This window comes from Lynx canadensis, chromosome C1 (assembly GCF_007474595.2).
Source record: "Lynx canadensis isolate LIC74 chromosome C1, mLynCan4.pri.v2, whole genome shotgun sequence".
Taxonomy (NCBI): domain Eukaryota; kingdom Metazoa; phylum Chordata; class Mammalia; order Carnivora; family Felidae; genus Lynx; species Lynx canadensis.
Window position 1 is genome coordinate 113,607,327 of NC_044310.1, and position 16,830 is coordinate 113,624,156.

The 16,830-nt window shown below is 38.0% G+C and overlaps 1 protein-coding gene across 2 annotated transcripts in view; it reads right to left on the reverse strand.

The window, feature by feature from the left end:
- CNTNAP5 (contactin associated protein family member 5) overlaps positions 1-16,830 on the reverse strand; it is a 798,355-nt gene that overhangs the window by 391,112 nt on the left and 390,413 nt on the right. The window lies entirely within an intron of this gene.

Sequence of the window (16,830 nt, forward strand, 5' to 3'; positions counted from 1 at the left end):
TCCTTTCTGAACCTTTTTAATACCAAATAAAACAATAATTTATAGAAGGTGAAAAAAATAAAAGAAAATCAACAACGTTATATTTATCTCTGGTCCAAACATCTGAGATAGTATGGCCAAATGAAAGCCAAGGGACAAACATAATATACCTCAATTCACCCGGAGGGAGACCTAGTTTAAAAGTCTGCATCGTAGCAAAAGAGCCTATGTACATGATTATATCCAAATTATTTTCTATAAAAATGAAAGATAGGAAATAATGTAAATATGCCATACGGTTTCTTTAAAGGAAATGATAAAGAATTAGTATGATAGAAGGTTACTTAGTTGTCAGTATTGGTGTTTACTGAACACGTGATAAAATGGCAAATGAACATAATATTGATTGAAAAATGCAAGTTATAATTGGGTATAATGTATGATGTCAACAACAAAAATTGTTCTTACAGTATAAACTTGGAGGAAATGCACTGAACTGTTAATTATGGCTGTCTCTGGGAAGAACATGAGATATTAGTTTTTGCATTATTATTAGTTTTTACCACTTTCTTCCAGTAAAATACAAGTTGCTTTTTTTTAATACATTTTTTAATGTTTATTTATTTTTGAGAGAGGAAGAGACACAGCATGAGCGAGGGAGAGGCAGAGAGAGAGGGAGACAGAGAATCCGAAGCGGGCTCCAGGCTCTGAGCTGTCAGCACAGAGCCCGACAAGGGGCTCAAACTCACAAACCATGAGATCATGACCTGAGCTGAGATCAAGAGTTGGGAGCTTAACAGATTGACCCAACCAGGTACCCCTGGAGCCAATTTTTATACATGTTTCTCTTGTTTCACTGTCTTTGTAAAAACTTCTTAAATTCATGATATAGAACTTTGCAAAAACAAAACAGTAATTTTTATGTATTTCCTGAGTATATACTATACTGATTCTGACAGCACATCACATTAAAGAGATATCTTTCTACTCCTATTTTAAACATAAATCATTTATTAGCTCATTTGTTTATTCAAACTGAGAAATGAATGCTGTTTTATCCATTGGTTTTTAAGAAATCCCCATAAAATAAGAATACAGGGTATTATATTGAAACTCCTGATAGGTTCAAGTATATTAATAGATCATAAATTAATAGGCTCTTTGATTGAACCACACATGTGCTTCATTGGCCCTGAAATACACGTGCTCATACTTTAAATAATAAATCAGTTTGTGCTCTAATTTTCATCTTTTGTCAAGTATTTAGATCAAGCCTAGATTTGTCTCTGAGAAAAACTATGGGAATGTTATCTTTGACTCTATTTAAGAATGGCTCATAAATCTTGGGAAATACTGTGGAAAACTTAAAACACCAATGAAATTGTTCAGTTCACAAATATTTTGTGCAATTCTTTCTTTGATAACTTGTATAAAATCTTCCTTCTTGATTTGTTGCAGTATTCAAATATTTTCAATTTGAATCAGTTACATTAAAAAAGATCCATTTCTGTTTTCTACATTGTTTCCATAAGTCAAATTTATAACGTAAGAACTAAATGGAATATTTGTCATTTTTAATTATTTTTTGTAAATACATTTTTTTTGGGTGCTGAGCAGTTTAGGTCCACAATGGAACTGAGAGGAAGGTACAGAGGTTTCCATCTACCCTCTGTCCTCACCCATACATAGCCTCTTTCATTGTCAACATCCTTCACCAGAATGGTACATTTGTCTTAACTGGTGAACCTCACATTATGATCACTCAAGTTCACCCTTGGTGTTGTACATTCTTTGGGTTTGGACAAATGTATAATGCCATGTATCCACCATTACAGTATCATATAGAATAGTTTCACTGCACTAAAAAAACCTCTGTCCTCTGCCAATTCATCCCTCTCCCATGCCCCCCAACTACAACCCTTGGCAACCATTGATCTTTTTACTGCCTCTGAAGTTTTTCCCTTCCCAGAATGGCATACTATTGGAATCATACAGTATGTAGCCTTCACAGATTGGGTTATTTCAATTCGTAATATGGATTTAAAGTTCTTCCATGCCTTTTCATGGCTTGATAGCTCATTTCTCTTTACTGCTGAATATATTCCATCTGGATCTACCATAGTTTATTTATCCATTCACCTACTAAAGGACATCTTGGTTTCTTCTAAGTTTTGGCAACTACGAATAAAGCTGCTATAAACATTCATGTGCAGGTTTTTGTGTGGACATAAGTTCTTATTCATTTTTATAATTTAAAACATATAATGATACTTTTTTAAATGTTGGCCACCTTCCTCAATTTGTAAAAATGTTTTTAATGCTCTACTTCACTCAGTTGTGATTTAGGAAAATAAGAATTACAGGAAATACTTGAAAAAAGAGAGAAAGAGGAAAAAAACCACTTTTTTAAATAGAAAAAAATTAGTGTTTGAAAGATTTGGGGTAGAGAAATTTATTTTAGAAGTCAAGTAATATAGAGTGTACAATCTACTATAAAATTGTAATTTTCAATCACACTAAGGACAGCAAAAGCTGTTTATAGCCTGGGTGGGGGATTTTTGGATAAATTTGGTAGAGACAAGAGACAAGAGTATAGTTAGAAATCAGTGTAGGCCCTGTTCTTTGATTCTCTTCAAGATTGAAACCTGCTGAGGCCTGGGGGACAGTCATATTGATCACAAGATGGATTTTGGAAAGCACAGAGGTATCTCCCCCCCTCATTCCCAAAACAGTGATGGCTAAAGTCTATTAGAGATGCCTCTAGTTCAGCAGGAACCCAGAGCAAACTTTGCCAGAAGGGAGACAGACTATCAATGGCTGAGGGAAATAATACAGAAAGGTGTGAGGGTTCTTCACCACGACCTGGTTATTCTAGTATAGTGTGAGGTAGGCTGCTGAGGGTCTCACAGGCTAGGGGATATGGATGGACTGAGGATGGTGGTTGGACCTGGAGGTCTGGGAGAGGCCAAGTGACCAGACCTCAAAGCATGAGCCCATTGCCAGTACCATGGACAGCAACTGTAGAAGCCAACCCTTTATCCCATACTGCCTCTAATGCTGGAAAATACACAGCCCCCCTCCCCCACCCCAGCCAGTGATCTGCCCAGGGAAAAGGGAAGAAGAAGAGGAAATAGGAAACATCAATATAACCCAATACTTACACAGTGCACTAAGTCTTAAGTAGGCATTAACAAGTTATAATTTATCATCCGGGTTGGATTTTTCTGCTGTCAAGGGAAGCAGGGGCTGATAAGCATGTCAAATTCAGTTGGGGAGAAGAAACAAAACGATGTTTCTGCACATTTGAGTGTCAGGGTACATTTTTTGACCTCTTATATTTTCAAATTTTTCAGGTAGCTGAAAATTTGGGATTATAATTATACTATTGAATTATTGTTTGTTGTAAGTTAGAATGGAAAAATGTGCTTCATATATTGATTCTTTCCTACACATATAATATTGATTTTATATAAATACTTCATAAACCCTTGTAGGCTGTACTTGGTATGTGTTTATTAATTCTGCATTAATAATTCTGTTCCTCAGATCATTTACATTCATATTTTTATCTGGTTTACCAAAACTGTGAGAATAAAAATTAAAATATTATTCTGGACAATGTTTCTGTCCATCAAGCCATTCACACTAAGTTCACTCTTCTTCATGACCTGAGATGGCCAAATTATTATTTTTTTTTTAATGTTTATTTATTTTTGAGACAGAGAGAAACAGAGCATGAACGGGGGAGGGTCAGAGAGAGAGGGAGACACAGAATCGGAAACAGGCTCCAGGCTCTGAGCAGGCAGCACAGAGCCCGACGCGGGGCTCGAACTCACAGACCGCGAGATCGTGACCTGGCTGAAGTCGGACGCTTAACCGACTGCGCCACCCAGGCGCCCCGATGGCCAAATTATTTGACTATTATTTGCAAAAAATGAATATTGATCATTCTCAAACTATTCTGCTTACTTCAGCTGGCATCTGATTGACTGTCACCCAAGTTCACAACACTGACTTTTCTCCTTTAATGCCGCCCATTAGTTCATTCATCTGGCAGCAGAACTGGAAAACTAATGATCACTTCCTTTAGTCTGGCTCTTGGGCATCTATCCTGGAACTGCCACACGGGCAGCTCATGTAAGGGTAGTGTTAACAAATATCTAAATAGTAGGAACAGATAGTTTTTTTTTTTAATTTTGTATTTGATATTTTACTTGACACATACATCTGCCTAGCATAAGTGGGTATTTTTTAATGTTTGCTTATTTATTTATTAGAGAGAGAGAGAGAGAGACAATAAACGGGGGAAGGGGAGAGAGAGAGAAAGAGAGAATCCCAAACAGCCTTCACCCTGTCAGTGCAGAGCTTGAAATGAGGTTTGAACCCACAAACCACAGGGTCATGACCTGAGGTGAAATCAACACTTGGACACTCAACAGAATGAGCCACTCAGGCACCCCAGTATAGGTGTTTTTAAATAAGGACCACAATGATTATTATTTTATGATGGCCTTTATCTTCTGATGTTAATTTTTACTTTCAGTGGTATTATTTTTTCCAACCCTGCTTTTTCTATAAATTTATGTGGTGTATCTTTGTCCCCGATTCCAAATTTTTATTAAAAAAAAAAAACCAAAAAACACTTTTGTTTATTTCTACAATAAGTGTGTTTCTTGTAAACCACATATGTATGGTGTTTGTTTATTAAAGCAGTATGAGACTACTTACCCCCTGTGGAATTGTAGATAATTTTTAAATTTATTGCTGTAATTATAAATATTATCTACATTGCTTTATTCTATTTTGTTTCTTATTTTTTTTATTGTCTCTTACACGTTTTTACTATATAGACTCTGCAGTGGTTACTGTTTTATGAAGCTGACTTGGAAGACCGTCACTAAGATCACCTAGCTTCTCAAACAATGGCTTTGAATCAGTTTCTTTTTATTAATTTTTAACTTTTCTAAGTTTATTTGTTTCGAGAGAGACAGACAGTGCAAGTGGGGGAGGGACAGAGAGAAGGAGAGAGAGAATCCCAAGCAAGCTCTACATCACCAGAGCAGAGCCCAATGGGGGGCTTGAACCCACAAAACCGTTTTTTTTTTAAATGTGAAATTTATTGTCCAATTGGTTTCCATACAACACCCAGTGCTCATCCCAACAGGTGCCCTCCTCAATGTCCATCACCCACCCTCCCCGCCCTCCCACCCCCAATCAACCCTCAGTTTATTCTCAGTTTTTAAAAGTCTCTTATGGTTTGACTCTCTCCCACTCTAACCTCTTTTTTTTTCCCTTCCCCTCCCCCATGGGTTTCTGTTAAGTTTCTCAGAATCCACATAAGAGTGAAAACATATGGTATCTGTCTTTCTCTGTATGGCTTATTTCACTTAGCATAACACTCTCCAGTTCCATCCACGTTGCTACAAAGGGCCATATTTCATTCTTTCTCATTGCCAAGTAGTATTCCATTGTGTATATAAACCACAATTTCTTTATCCATTCATCAGTTGATGGAAGAACCCCCAAAACCTTGAGATCATGACTGGAGCTGCAACCAAGAATCAGAAACTTAGCCAACTGAGCAATGCAGGTGCCCCTGGATTACTTTCTATGAAGCACAGATTGTTTTGTTTTGTGTTTTTTCTTCAGCCCCTACTTGCTCTAATTTTGTTTACTTAAACTATAATAATGATTATTATTAATCAGTCTTCCTACTTTTTCCAGTTTGAAATTCCTTTTTAAGGTATTATGTTATGTACCAATTTGTCAGGAAATTGCATAAATTTATAAATTATATCAGTGTTCATCTCCCTTTTCACAGCCAAGTGTTTAAAGACACTGCTTCAGGAACTTCTCTGGCTGGATTCAAGCCCATATCTGTTTCGTACTTTCTGTGGGACCTTGGGAAAAAGACATAACTTCTATTTGATTCGTGATCCTCATACACAAAATGAGGGTAATGATGATACTTCTGTCACATAAACACCTTAGTGTGACTGGGTGTTGTGAGAATTAAAAGCTTTCCTATACCTGAAGGGTTAAGAACAGATCCTGGCATAAATGCTTACTGTTATCAGTGTCGTTCATACTGAAGAAACTTCTCAGTTAAGAAGTTCTTCCAAACTGTCATTTTGTGGCATTAGATTCAACAATTTCTGAATGAAATCTATATGGACAGTAATTCCTTTAATATTTTTCAGTCTAAAGGTTGTGATAATCTATATTGGTATTTTATTCAATAGCAATTCAAGAGACTGACTTTTGTTTTGAATTAATAAACAGACTAACTTTCCCCCAACATCCTATAGAAGCTCCTTCTGGTTTTTAGATTTTCAGAACACTGGAACTAAATACATTGTGTTCTCCTTTAAAAAGGCTTATTGGTCAGTTCTAGTTTTCCATTTATATTGAGTGGAAAAAGAAAAAGAGAGATATGTTTTGCTAGAATTTTATGGTCACTGACTATTTTCATTTGTTTTCAAATTAGGAAGACTAGTAATTATATAGTATTATAAGAATAGTAATTAAAAATCTGTTATCACTTGTTCTACAGGTAGGGAGGATATCTTCTCAGGGTCATGTTCTACATTTTTAAATTCAGTCATCATTCTAAAAAGTATTGTTTTTGATTTATTTCTTTTTTTGATTTCCGGAATTTCTATTCTAATTTTTTTCAGTCCCTTAAATATATGTGTTGTACAAACTATTATTTTTATTGCCCCACATATCATTATTATGTTTACAATTGCCCATATATTTCCTTTAAACTTTAATGAGTCTCCTTAAATTAATCTTTGCTTTCAAGCCAAACCTTGCTGTACGCTATGAACCTCTTCATTCACTAATTTCATTGTGCAGGATTCTTATGATATGATCCTTCCTGTCCATTCAGACTCTGGCATATTCCACCTTGGGGCAGATACTGATGATACTGAACAGAGATTATATTTCAGAGAGCATCATCTGTATGATGTTGCCCAAAGGTCTTCAGTATATGGATCGCAGAGCTGGAAACCAGCTTCTATTAGTTCATGGGCTCATAACGCTATATAATTGTTACAGTGTAAGGGGACAAGATACCCTGAACCAGTTCTTTCCAAATAGCCTTTGACAAAATCACATTTTTAAAAAATATTTGTTCAATTAACACCATCTCAGTGATGCCCACCCTGAACAACATATTCAAAACTGTAACCTGTTTCTGTCTGTCTTTGAACTTCCAACCTATTACCTAGATATATTTTTGCATGTGTCATCTTACTCACTATGTAATTTACTTGTTATATTTACTGCTTATGGTTTGATTCTCCTGCTAAAATGTAAGCATTATGAGGGTAGTGTCTTTGTTTTTTCTCTGACATCTTCCAATATTCCAAGCACTTGAAATGATGCCTGATATATAATGGATGCTGAATAAACATTAGCTGAATGTTTTGGAATCATCTCTCTAAAAACATTTCTCAAGGACACAGACAATATCTCACTCATTTTTGAATATTTAATAAAAGAGGTAGGATTCAAACCTAATAAATCCAACAAATATTTGTTGAATTGCTTCAAAAAAAGAGCACTAGCGATTTACTTTAAAAACTGATTTTGCCTTATGATTGTTCTTTTGCTTTGGTCAATCTAGCCCCTTTCTTTGCTTACTTTTCTTGTTTGTTTGTTCCTGCCAAATTGCATAGTGTGCCTTTCATTGATCTTATTGGGCATCAAAACCAGAGGTTGGATTGTAAAGTTCCACTCACAGTCTCAGTGTCTTGGGCAACATAGTCCATCTGGTAACCTGATGGGCTTGCTGATGTCACAGGTGGGCTTCAACCGGATGAGTCCCAGAAGAAACCTGCTTTGATGTTAAACGTATGAGGTCCAGAATCTGCCACTCTCTCTTCCTTTGATCTCAGTCCTCTTGTTTGTCTGGGGTTTGCTTCTCTTTTTAAATCTTTGATGTTACTTCTATGGCATTGAGTTAACTCCTCTTTATTGGCTTTTTCCCTGGCCCAGTTTAAATTTGAGAGTCTTCCTGCTTGGAAGATTCCTTTTTCTGTCAGACTGAGATTTCTGGTACTTTTGAAGTTTCCAGTTTGTGAATGTTTGTCTCACTTTTGCTCTGATAGTCCACTTTTTAACAGAGAGTGGATGAAAATAGATTCAAACAGCTGTCTTCTTTTTCAACCATTACAACTTGCATTGGTTTGGTGCTTGGTGAACCATGGGTCAAGTTGATGGCTACTGGCTTGGTGCTTGGTGAACCATGGGTAGAGTCCGTGGCCCTTATGCAGGAAGAGCCCATCACTGACTTTTGGAATGTTCTCAAAGGTTATGAGTTTCTGCCATTTGAAATGAGACCAGAAACCCCAATTTTCCCATGAAATCTTTTGATTTTTAAACAGTAGCCTGAATTTAAATAGTTAAAAAAAGAAAAATACCAAACTGGCCACATGAGATAATAGCAGCCCAAAATCTTTCCCAAGGTCACCATCTTAGGGCTTTTTCTCTACTATTTGACTTGACTGATGACTCAGTTTGTAACTTTTCTGGAATGTTTGATCTCTTTAAAAGGCATACTGTATATATGATGTCTTATTTTTGTCACTACTTTGGGGTCAAAAATGAGAGGATATAAAAGGTTACATGTTCATCAAGAATTACCTCTTCTTTATTGTTTCCATAATCTAGTCTTTTATAAATTCCCAGTGTCCCCTCATTTCTGCACAAGAAATACCCTATGTCTGTGTTGCTGGGGACAGAAAGCGAGTAATCTCTGACCCAGACACAGACTTGCATTGAGTACAAGGGAGCCTTGATTTCACCAATCCCCCTCGTCATACAAAGTGCCTTGTTTGTGCCCGTGCCTCCTGCCTAACACTCCAGGTCCACATTTACCTTGCTCTGGCTTTGCGTTTGAACCCAAGCCCAACTTTGCTCTGTATGTGTCAGTTGGATTTGGCCTCAGAACTCTCTCTTGGATAAGTTTTTGTTCTAATAATACCAACAGTGGCATGCATTGATTCATTTTGTACATTGGGCACTAGGCTTAGAGTTTACTTACATTATTTTACTTCTGACTTTTGAGTTGGGTATTGTTCTCTGCTCCAGACTAATGATGAAGAAAATGATGGCACACAGAGCAAGATGCTAAAGCATCTTGACTGAGGCCTTACAGCCAAGAGGTGGAGTTGTTGGAATGTCAAGCGCTTCGACCCAGAACCCCATCTCTTATCCACTGCACACACTACCTCCCCTATCGCTTTTGCTACTGCTGGTTCCATAGAGTGGCCCTCCTAGTAAATCAGGCCCCAAGTTCAGGTCAACATCTTGCCCTGGTTTTCCGGAAACTTTCCCATTTTTAAAACTGAAAGCCTCATACCCTCTGGACCTCCTTAATCCTGGGCAACTGTGTTATATACAGTGTTGGTAGGATGTCTGCAGTCTCCCTGAGGGGGAGAAAAGAAGAGGTGATGTACAACTATTGCAGCAGAAACCATCAGTTTCCTCAACAGCATAAATCAGCTCTCCCTGTTTCCTCTGCTGGAGCAACCCTATGTCCTCAATCTATAAGCATGTTTTGCACCCGCGGCTAGATTCCAGCCACCTTTATTTATTTATTTTTTTTCCAGTAGTATCTTTAGTGTTGCTCTTGGCCTGACTTTTGTCAATTGCTAGCCTATGGTTCCTGTCTCTAAATAAGCATCTTTTTACAGACTCATAGACGTCAGGTGCTGACACAGCCCAACTGGTTCAACACATATTTACAACTTGTTCTGAGTGAACTTAACATTATTTTTACCTTAGGTTTTGGACAGTGGGTTAAATCATGTATGTTTCTGCATTCAAACAAGGAGCTCATTAAAAATCCTAACTGCAGTATCCCCCATACACCCAGGCAAAACGGGCTCCTGCTGTGGAGCCAGAACCCAGGTGGGCCCCACTTGACCATTTCCCAGTTCCATCCTGCCTCATGGGGGAGCCAAGGGGAAACAACTATGGAAAACTGCTACCACCCTTATAAAACACAATCTCCTTACACAGCAACCCAGAGCTTCCTGCCAAAACAGTTCTGAAAGTGCCTTGTGGGCCTGAATGGTTCTCTCCTCATCTGCCATCCTGAGGATGGACCATGGATGCATAGGTCTGAGCAGTGGCCAAGGGGCAACTGTTTCCACTGTAGACAGGGCTTGAACATATGGGATGTACCAGGTAAGTTACATTCATCAAAGCAGGAGACTGGAACATATTTTATTCAACAGCTTGTTAGCTTATTTGTAACCCTTTAAATATGTAAACTCATGGTATGTGGACCTCCATTTGTACTCTTCTTTTGGGCTATACACATATTCAACTGTGGCATGGCTAATTCTATAATATTTTATCGATGGTTATAATAATTCAGCCAGGCTCAAGACGTCTTATCAGATAACTGAAACCTGTTACATCCCCCACCCCAATAGCAGTTAAAATAAAATAGGAAGGAATTTTTCATTTGTTCTTTTAGCTCATGTCAATGAAAACAAAGATTTTTGTGAGTTTTTTTTTTAATGCTAGTATTGAAATACTCCCTCCACCATGTTCAACACAATTAGTTCACTTTTAATATACATGGAAGAGAAGAGAAGTTTTTATATTCCAGTTTGCTATTATAAAATGTGGGGAAACATAAAATTATCAAGTCCACGAATCACAACAATCTCAAATTTTAAAGTAGAAAGAAAAATGGAAGCAATTACTGTGGTTTCAAGTCTTGTACACATGCAGAGGCCAGGATAAGGACGAGAGGCTGCGCTCATATATTGAGGGATCATCCATCCTTGGGAGAATGTCTGGTCATTAGAAGGGTCTCCAGTTGAACAGTTACACAGATCTGAGCTCAAGTCTTATTTCTGTTACACAGTGGTTATTGGGGGATAGGGATGGGGTGGGTGGGTTATCCATCTCTCTTGTCTTGGTTTTACGTTTGTGATATAAGCCATAATAATTTCCCTCACAAGGCTGCTTTAGGGGTAAAACAAAATCACAAAATACCACACAAAATAGTATTTCTTTTCTTTTTTTTATTCCTCCCACTTTCCTCTTCTTTATTTCCACTTTGCATTTACTTATTATCTTTTTCCTTATTTTCTTTCATTTATTTTTTTCCACATAGGCCCTCTACTTTAGCCTTGCAACTGAGTTTCCAAAGAAAGAAAAGATCGATTACGCCGCCATGTGATCTGGAAAACCGTTTCCTTGGTGATCTGTGGTTATTCTGATCACTAAATAAGTAGTTGCATTATTTCTGGCCAGTCTTGAATCATGCCTGAGTTCTTTTTTTTTTTTTTTAATTTTTTTTAACGTTTATTTATTTTTGAGACAGAGAGAGACAGAGCATGAACGGGGGAGGGTCAGAGAGAAGGAGACACAGAATCCGAAGCAGGCTCCAGGCTCTGAGCTGTCAGCCCAGAGCCGGACACGGGCCTCGAACACACGGACTGCGAAATCATGACCTGAGCCGAAGTCGGCCGCTTAACCGACTGAGCCACCCAGGCGCCCCAAATCATGCCTGAGTTCTAAGAGAAGTGTCCTTCAGGCAATGTCAAGCTAAAGCAAGGGTGGTGGCCTTCAAACATGGCAGACCTAGAAGGAACTTCTCACCGGAACAAAAGTTGGGCAGGAAATATTACCTTTTATAATTACAGAAGGAAACTTCTTTCATTTAGTCAGCCCATATTTATTGAGTGTATATTATGTACCAGACACATTTCTATAAAAATAAATGAGGGGCGCTTCGGTGGCTCAGTCGGTTAAGCGTCCGACTTCGGCTCAGGTCATGATCTTGCGGTTTGTGAGTTCGAGCCCTGTGTTGGGCTCTGAGCTGACAGCTCAGAGCCTGGAGCCTGCTTCAGATTCTGCGTCTCCCTCTCCCCCCCCCCCCCCCGCTAACGCTCTGACTCTCTCTGTATTTCAATAATAAATAAATGTTAAAAAAAATAAAAATAAATAAATAAATGAAAGTAAAAAAAAAAAAAGTCAACTTTTATGATAAGCTTGAATTCTACAACTAGGACAGGGATGTTGAAAGACAATTTAAAATAAGTAAATTTAGGGGCTCCTGGGTGGCTCAGTTGGTTTAGCGTCTAACTCTTGGTTTTGGCTCAGGTCATGATCTCACCATGTGTGAGATCAAGCCCTGCATCACATCAAGCTCTGCACTAGCAGTGTGGAGTTTTCTTGGGATTCTCTCTCTCCCTCTCTCTCTGTTCCCACCCCTCATGCAGGTGCTCCCTCTCTCTCCCTCAAAATAAATAAACAAACTTTAAAAATAAACCTTTAAGGGGCGCCTGGGTGGCTCAGTTGGTTAAGCATCCGACTTTGGCTCAGGTCATGATGTCACAGTCCGTGAGTTTGAGCCCCGCGTTGGGCTCTGTGCTGACACCTTGGAGCCTGGAGCCTGCTTCAGATTCTCTGTCTCCCTCTCTCTGACCCTCCCCCGTTCATGCTCTGTCTCTCTCTGTCTCAAAAATAAATAAGCATTAAAAAAATTTTAAATAAACCTTTAAAATAAGTAAATTTAATAACATATTCTGAAGTGGTAATTGCTTTAAAAAAACTATTAATAAACATAAATCAGAGGTTGTAAGTTTAGTAGCAAAAGAAACCTTTTAAGTCATATGTTCTATCATTTCAGTTTCTCCTTAAAATACTTCCGCATGTAGTGCAAAATTCAAAGCGTTTTTTTAAAGTAGTCAGGGAAAAGTAAGGTTTCCATCTTCATTGACCCCATTCTCTTAATTTCCATCTTGTCTGTCTCCTTAGTCTCTCCCAGAGGTTTCTGTCTATATGAAGTCTGCTGTCAAGTCCATATTTTCTTTCTAATTTTAAACACAGATACTGTTTACACTGCAGTCCACAATGATTTTTCCCTTCTTTTAACAAATTATTTTGGGGCATCTGACTTCGGCTCAGGTCATGACTCGTGACTCCTGAGTTCAAGCCCCACATCGGGCTCTATACTGACAGCTCAGAGCCTGTAGCCTGCTTCAGATTCTGTGTCTCCCTCTCCCTCTGCCCCTCCCCTGCTCACACTCTGTCTCTCTCTCAAAAATAAATAAACATTAAAAAATAAATAAAATTACATAAAAAAAACTAATCATATTGTTGATGGTTCCCACCAGAATATATAGGGTTGCCTCATTCTTTTTAATGGCTGCATAATGCTTCTGTACGGCTTTGTCAAACACACACACACAAAACAAGGCAAGCCCAAGACCAAGACCTGACTGACCCACCTGTAAAGGCAAAGGAGCCACTTGTAGATTCAGATGGTTTGTAACTTACAGAGTCAACAAAGGCAAGAGTGTCCAAACATTGCTGTTCCCCATGGTCCCTGTCCCACACACCAAAAAAAGGTGATAAAAAAGGGGCCAGATGACCACAATATAAGCTACACGGTTCTTCATTGCTACAGATCTTATTCTAGACTTTAGTTCACCAATTCTAGATGATGCACCTCTATTCTGCGAGTGCATGGCAGAAAGCCTCATGCCTTATCAGAACCTAGGAGGCAACAAGAAACTGTCATGACAGCTTCCCACGGAGCAGGTGCAGTGAGTGGGATATGGCCTTGAAGCTGCTAATTGCAGGCCTCCAACCTCTGGTGTTTCAGAAAGAGCATAAGGCATCCCGCCAAGCCTCAAATCAGCTGTTGTGCAAAGCTCTGGTTGTGTGGACCACGTAGATAGTGTGAGGTCACCAGGGCACACTGGCAGAGATGTTTCCCTACAGGGCTTAGCACGATTCTTAATTAACCCTGTTTTGATGGACTTCTGGGGAATTTCCAATCTATAAAAACTCCTAACATATGTCCCATTGCACACATTTGCTTATGACTGTAGGATACATTGCTAGAAACAGAACTGTTGGGTTGAAGACCATACAGTTCTAATTTTGAAGACATTGCTCTTTCTTTGATATAATATTAATTACCATCCCACTAACAATGTATGAAATAGCTCTGGTTACTCCATACCCATGCCAACATTATAAGGTTTTTGGTGTCTGCAGTATAAGTGAAAAATATCACTTGTAGCATGAATTTGCATTCCTTTTTATTAATGGGTATTGTTGAATATCTTTTCATATATTTGAGAGCAATTTTTTACATATTCGTGTTCTTGATTTCTCTTTAAGTTATTTATTAAAAATCATTTGTGGGAGATTTTTACCCATTAATTAAATTTTGAACTACCTTTCTAAGTTATTGAGGGAGTGATGTCATTATATATGTATTTTTATGGAAGGTCATAGGGAAGTTTTTAAAACATTTATACGGACAACATTTTTAATATATTCTATTTCCAGGTGTCTGAAATTTATGTCAGACTTAAAAGAACCTCCCACAACTCTTGATTAAAAATGCTATCTCTTATTTTCTTTGAAACTTTGATAAAAATTACACTTGAAGATATATATATATATGTATATATATATGTATATACGTATATATATATACACACACACATATGTGCTTTTAACTGCTTAGAGGGCTTAGTTCAATCTAGTTTTTTTAACTAAATATTCTTATTAAATACATGTATTTTTTATTTTGTAAAATGCCTTTTTGGTATTTATGCCATGATACAATGCAAATCATACATTCCAAACTATGTTTTTAATAGTTCTGGTGCTTGTAAAACAGCTATGTAAACAAGGTCACTGAGCACTCTTGATAGGAAAAGAATTATTGGATTATAAGAATCTCAGAGAAACGGGCCCTTACTAAGATCCTAAAAATATCTCTTTCCTAAAATTCTTCTGTTCCAGGCCAGAAGTGAAGTGAATGGTTAGAGTCTTTCTCACATGCATTTGAAGAAAATCATATAAGCTGAGTGATGTAAACTGGCATAAGTTTCCCAAAGTGAAACAAGAATCTATATACTTTCTGCTTCTCTCTCTCTCTCTCTCTCTCTCTCTCTCTCTTTTGACAGAAGATCTCAGCACTAGCCAGGAGCAGAAACAAACAACTTCATACATCTTAGTGAAACAAAAGTCTTCACGGGGCCACATGGAAAGACATCATGTCATTAGTTGATATCCTCAAGGTAGTCTAAGGTGAAGGAAGGAAGGCCACCCTAGTTAGCATATTGTCTTGTCAATTATTAACTCCTAATGCTAAAATTTTAAGAAGAACATAGATTTTCATAATATACTCAACCTTGGTATAAAATTTGAATGGGGATAACTGTAGAGCAGCAGGATGTGCTCTGACAATGGGTCACTGGAGCCCAAGGAGCTGATTTTAGTTATCCTGCTGGCTGGTGGTATCCAGGGCTCATATGTGCACATAGGGTCCCATGGCAGAAATAATATCAATAGCCTAGATCCTGATTAATAGATAATACTGTTACAAAATAAACGTTAGACTTAGATATTTTATTTATCTCTTTGCCTGCCAATAGGGTGCTAATATTATTTCTGGGTAACTTAAGAGTTTTCATTTTCTGGGTTTGCACAATTAGTGGCAAAGTGGTGACTGGAACACAAGGCTCCTGGGGAGTCTGGATGGCTCAGTTAAGTGTCCAACTTCAGCTCAGGTCATGATTACACAGTCTGTGAGTTTGAGCCCCACATCAGTCTCTGTGCTGACAGCTCAGAGCCTGGAGTCTGCTTCAGATTCTATGTCTTCTCTCTCTCTGCACCTCCCCTGTTAATGCTATGTATCTCTCTGTATCTCTCTCTCTCTCTCTCTCAAAAATAAACATTAAAAAATTTTTAAAAAACCCACAAGACTCCTATTCTAGTGCTCTTTTTCTCCCTCATAGTCTTTAAGGTGAATCTGCAAAAGCTGGAGAGCTCCAGTCATTCCAGAGACTTCTCCCAACACATAACTCCCGTGTTCTCATATAGCCAACGTCTAAGGTCGCCATTACAGTCAATCTGTTTTCCTATATGGTCACTGGAGCAAGCCAGCTGGGCACTCCAGCAGGGGCCAGAATTCTCTGAAGCAGAGTTTACTTCAAAGGAACACTCCAAGATATTTCTTTCCTAGGAAATACTTTTTATCAGGCAACATGAAATTTAGGTATTTCCTGAAGAAATCTGTTCCACTTCCATAAATTGAATGACATCACTGGATTCCATTTCCCTCAAATGCTGACATTCACTTTAATGCTACTCAGCTGTGATCCGATAAAAATTCTCTACACAGGAGAGACAGGTGGACATAGGCTTGAAAATAAATGTTAAATCAGGCAACTGGGAGAATTTTAGAACCATCTCCCAGGCCAGGAGAATTAAAGTATTGGGGGAAAAGATAAGACATAGAGATGATTTTATGTTTTCTGTTGTCCTCAAGTTCATGAATGATATATTTTCCAATATTGTGTGTATTCTTTCTTCTTTTCTCTTTTTGCAATTACTTAAATTTGGCAAAGAAAGATAATTGATATTCATAGATTTCCAGTTATCAGCCACTCAAAAAAAAAAAAAGATCTGGTATCTTTCTGAGTCAAGAAGGAACAAATTCTCTTTTGAATTTAATGCATGGCATATCTCATCAACAGTATGCTAAGCTAAAGTTAGGATCAAAAGATGAAGTCCTTCTTACAGCTCATGATGGTGAATGAAAAAAAATAAGTCAGATCCTAATTTTTCAATTATTCATATCCACCTCTGCTGTTCTAGCATGTACCCCACTGGTGACAGAAATTGTCTCTTAACAGAGTATCCCCACCATCTGTCCAACAATCCCCGGCCTTCAAGTCTAAGCTAGAGTGTAACTGCTCTGAAACAGTGATTTTCTGGGGCACTTGGGTGGTTCAGTTGGTTAAGAGCCCAACTCTTGGTTTTAGCTCAGGTCATGCGCTCGCAGTTCAC